The sequence below is a fragment of the Prorops nasuta genome, unplaced genomic scaffold (genome assembly GCF_024137725.1).
Source record: "Prorops nasuta isolate Cenicafe-Biocafe unplaced genomic scaffold, Cenicafe_Pnas_1.2 PNAS00068, whole genome shotgun sequence".
In the NCBI taxonomy this organism is placed as follows: domain Eukaryota; kingdom Metazoa; phylum Arthropoda; class Insecta; order Hymenoptera; family Bethylidae; genus Prorops; species Prorops nasuta.
Genome location: NW_027116865.1, coordinates 138,995 through 144,288, shown reverse-complemented (window position 1 = coordinate 144,288; position 5,294 = coordinate 138,995).

The following is a 5,294-nucleotide window of genomic DNA, read 5'->3' as shown; positions in this document are numbered from 1 at the left end:
TAATATTGGTTCTCTGCTAGGATTTTCGCCGGACCGTGTAATCCTACCAAACACTTGGGCTGAATCGGACGAACCTGTGAATATTTTAAAAGTAAATATTCTACGTATCGAATGTAACATTACCGATGGTGCATATACGAACGGTAGACCACGACATGTCATCCACGAATTTTTCCCAAGCGTTCCACCAGGCTATAAAATCTCTGAAACACCGAAGAACGTCATTTACTTGCCAGTCATTGCAAGGGTAATCGATCGTCTCACATTACGTATTCTCGATCAAGACAATCGTTCTGTAAATTTTGGAAGTGAAGAGATCACCTACGGTTACACATTAGAAAATGTTGATTTACAAGAATATTAATGATTATAAAAAATTATTACTCGATGAACCTATCAGTCAATCAGCTGCAGTTGAATTGAATACATCATCATCATCATCATCATTAGAGAGTAATATTGAAAATAATAAAATTGAAATTTGTAATAAGAAAGTGTTAACGTGAAAATATATAGATTTTCTACACACATTGGGTTTGACTGTGAAGAAAAAAAATCGTGGATCCGTTGAACGTTATCGCACAGCCTGTATACGACAATCGCAAAGGTTAATTGGAAATACACGCCTATAATCCATATGCGAATGCATCATTGGGAAATAGTGATGAAATTCGTATACCTTTACAACAACAAGATTTGATTCTTTTACCGAGCTGAAATTACCTCTATATAAAAGGGAAACTGATTGTAGGTACTCTTGCTGCTGATACACCATTGTTGGATAAAGTTATGCTCGACGCTAATTCTATGGCATTCTTATTCGATGAAATTCGGTATGAATTGAATGGTATTGAAATCGATCGTTGTAAAAACGTCGGCATTACTACCAGTATTAAGAATCTCATATCCTTAAGCACCGAAGAGAGTATGAGTCTACGTCATTCTGGTTGGTTTATCGAGACTCAAGACCGTGAAAATGTCACTAAAAATTTCAGCTTTTGCGTTCCACTGCATATGCTGTTAGGATTCTGCGAAGATTACAAACGTATCATCATCAATGCTCGCCATGAGCTTATTCTGATACGAGCACGTAATGATATCAATTCAATATTTTCATCGAATAAGTTTACCGATTCAAGAATCGAACTGTATCGAGTGCAATGGAGAATACCTCATGTGACTTTGAATGAATTTACCAAACTGCAATTTCTACGTATTATCGAGCAGAATAAAAACCTCACGATGGCTTTTCGTTTGTGGGAGCTCTACGAATATCCGCTTCTCCCTGAAACACAGCGACATACGTGGGCTGTGAAAGCAGCTAGACAATTGGAGAAGCCTAGATATATGATACTGGCGTTTAGAAGAAATAAAAAGAATAATCAATACTCGGATGTACTTAAATTTAGCGATTGTGATGTACGTGATGTTAAAGTCTATCTGAATTCTGAATTTTATCCGTACGATCGTCTCGATACAGATTTCAAAAAATCTCGCTATTCGGTACTATATGACATGTATGTAGAGTTCTTCAATTCATATTATGCTGGAGAAAAACTATCGAAACCAATGCTCGATTATCTAAACTTTTTAAAATATGGTCCACTTTTTGTAATTGATTGTTCACATCAAAATGAATCTATTACAACTGGAATGGTTGATGTTAAAATTGAGATAGAGTGTTGGAAAAACATTCGGAGTAATACTACAGCGTATTGTTTAATTATACATGATAAAATTGTAGACTATAATCTACTTACGAATATTGTGAGAAATGTAAATTAGAAATGTAAAGCTTAAAAAAAATAAAACATTGTTTTTTAAAACATATATAAAAGTATTTATTAATTTACACATTATTACTGTTATTATACAAAAACATTATTCTTTCAATTTAAATTCCAGATTATTGTATTTTCCTCCCAAATATCTATTATTAATATATTTTCATTTGCTGCTTTCTGCAGCTTTGCAAATTGGTCCTGTGGCTTCGATTCCAATAAAGCAGCCATCCGCGCTGGTAAATAGAACCATTTATCAGTAAATAGTTTAGCTATTAATCTCATCCCAAATTTCGTGTTGACTTTCAGATTTTGAAGTATTTCGTACTCTTGATTTTCTTCAAGAGTGTTTAATTTAATAAAGTCTATCTCAGGGACGGAAGCTATTGTATTGACACCACTTAAAAAGAACATTCTTTTTTCTATACTATAAAGAAAACCCTTATTATTATTATTATTAAATAACAAAGATTTAAATGACGTATTCTTACCTTTAGAAGACAAAAAACTATGTATGAAACTTGTGTAAAGAATTAATCTGGTATATATTTTAACTGATACCAGAGATGAAACGGGAGATTGCTCATGCGAGGTCCCGAGGCAATCCCTACCGGTAGGCGGCGCTGGTGTTGGCAAACGCGTGTCTCAGGTCCATCTAACCCCTAACGCCATCTATCGGAAGAGACCACGAAGCACGAGCGTTAGGCTTAGAATAGGGTAAAACATATATGCATTGTTGCCAGAAAGCGGAATAAAGAGAGAGCGGAGATATTTTCTCGGACCTCTCTGTCTTTCTCGCTGTTAGCTTCTAGCAGAAGAGTCGAGGCAAAATCTTTCCGTTTCGCTTTGCCGAAAATCTACCAATATTCGATGTCATTTATATTTGCAGGCCAATGCCTTTATACATGATTTTTTCAGCATATTTATTTATCAGCATTGACTTATTTAAATCAATAATAAATTAAGGAAATGCGTATTTCATATATAATAATTATTTTAACTATAATTTCATCGTTATATTTCGCTTATTTCCGTAAAATCTGAATTTCTTTAGTTTATTATTGATTATTGTAAGTCAATGGCCATTAAAAAAAATTTAATCTTAAAAAAAAAAAAGAAAAGTACCGTTCAGGAATCGAACCCGGACCCACAAATCGCCACGCGATTACCTTACCGCCTAGACCACGAGGCTTCTTCAGTGCACCGTAAACAGATAGTATTTTTAAGGGCTTGAAATCTTCTTTTAAACCATATAAATAAACGAGCAACCGACAGCTTTATTCATTATTATTCTGTCATAATGGTACACAAATTAAGGAATAATTATATTTTGAATAGTTTTCAAAAGCTTTTCCAATAGCCAAGAACGAAGATAAATAATCAACGCTCGCAGTTTCCGTTCTTGGTTATTGGAAAAGCTTTTGAAAATCTACATTATATAATTATTCTTTAATTTTTGTACCATTATGATAGAATAATAATGAATAAAGATGTCGGTTCTTCGTTTATTTATATGGTTCAATAGAAGATTTCAAGCCCTTAAAAAGACTATCTGTTTACGGTGCACTGAAGAAGCCTCGTGGTCTAGGCGGTAAGGTAATCGCGTGGCGATTCGTGGGTCCGGGTTCGACTCCTGATCGGTACTTTTCTTTTTTTTTTAAGATTAAATTTTTTTAAATTGCCATTGACTTACAATAATCAATAATAAACTAAAGAAATGCAGATTTTACGGAAATAAGCGAAATATAACGATGAAATTATAGTTAAAATAATTATTATATATCAAATACGCATTTCCTTAATTTATTATTGATTTAAATAAGTCAATGCTGATAAATAAATATGCTGAAAAAATCATGTATAAAGGCATTGGCCTGCAAATATAAATGACATCGAATATTGGTAGATTTTCGGCAAAGCGAAACGGAAAGATTTTGCCTCGACTCTTCTGCTAGAAGCTAACAGCGAGAAAGACAGAGAGGTCCGAGAAAATATCTCCGCTCTCTCTTTATTCCGCTTTCTGGCAACAATGCATATATGTTTTACCCTATTCTAAGCTTAACGCTCGTGCTTCGTGGTCTCTTCCGATAGATGGCGTTAGGGGTTAGATGGACCTGAGACACGCGTTTGCCAACACCAGCGCCGCCTACCGGTAGGGATTGCCTCGGGACCTCACATGAGCAATCTCCCGTTTCATCTCTGCTGATACTAGTTAATACTGTTGACTGAAGCTTGAATACAAGTGACACTAGTTACCACTGTTGGAAGATTTTCAAGAATAACGCTTATGCAGTATTGTTTGAATTTATAATAAAAAATTGTAGTGGAGGGGGTAAAAAATAATGATGGTAGGGATATCTTAAAGATGTGTGCAGATATCAATTTTCGCTGAAATTTAAAAAATTAATTGTGGTTTTGCTAATTACATCATATTTTTAGTTTTAAAGAATTCAAAATATACACGTACGAAATCGAAACCAGTCAATTGAAATTTAATATTTAAAGCATACACAGATCTCAATTTCATGTTACACTTTGAAATTTTGTTGATCCTATATTAAATTTCTAATTGTTGGGTGATGTATCATCACAACCTTGAAGTAGTTATTATTTTACAGTAAAAAAAGTTGAAGCCCATTTCTCTCTCTATACCATCAGTTTATATTATCTTACTAGGTATAGAGACCGTGCACACCAACACAATGACAGTGAGATAAGAATGTATATTGGTGTATATGCATACTATCAGCGCAAACTATCGGTCAATTTTCGCAGTTTTTGAGTGTAAATTATTTATATGTATACAGTTATACATTGACACTTCGCTATCATTGTGTTGGTGTGCACGGTCTCTATAGAGTGTTTCATAATGCTAATGTAGGGTTTTTTATTCTTTGAATACGGAGAAGAGAGCAATTATCACTTCAGTAGTGATTCTAACAGTATAACACCATGAGCTCTGTCAGAAAAATCAATTTGCCAGATAAAAAATTTGATTTTAAAAATTCATCCATACCAGTGGCAATTGTTAAGTTATATGCTCCTGAGGAAGAGCAACAACAGCAACAACAACAGGCAGTGTAGATAGGTAATCGATGGATACCTCAGCAGCAGCAACCACTACGGCGACCACATTTGCTGCCACAGCATGCTGCTGCTGTGTTACGGCTACGCAATATACAGCCGATGTGAGCATATGGGTTGTGTGACAGTCACCACCAAACGGTAAGAGTTAATAAAAGTCAGACTAATAATAATTAATAAACAATAAATAATTTGTCTCTGTTTAATCATAGATGCTGTTTCTGTTTGGGGGAAAGATGGAGGTGAAAATTTCCTGATTATAATATAATGGGAGAATGCTGCAGCGATTGCATGCCTTCACTTGCGAAATAATGATAACCCTATATTTTATATCATTATTATTATTATTATTTGTATTTTATTATTATTTTAAAAATTAAAATCATTTTAATAAATGCTGGGACATTGATTTTTTAATGTTTATAATTT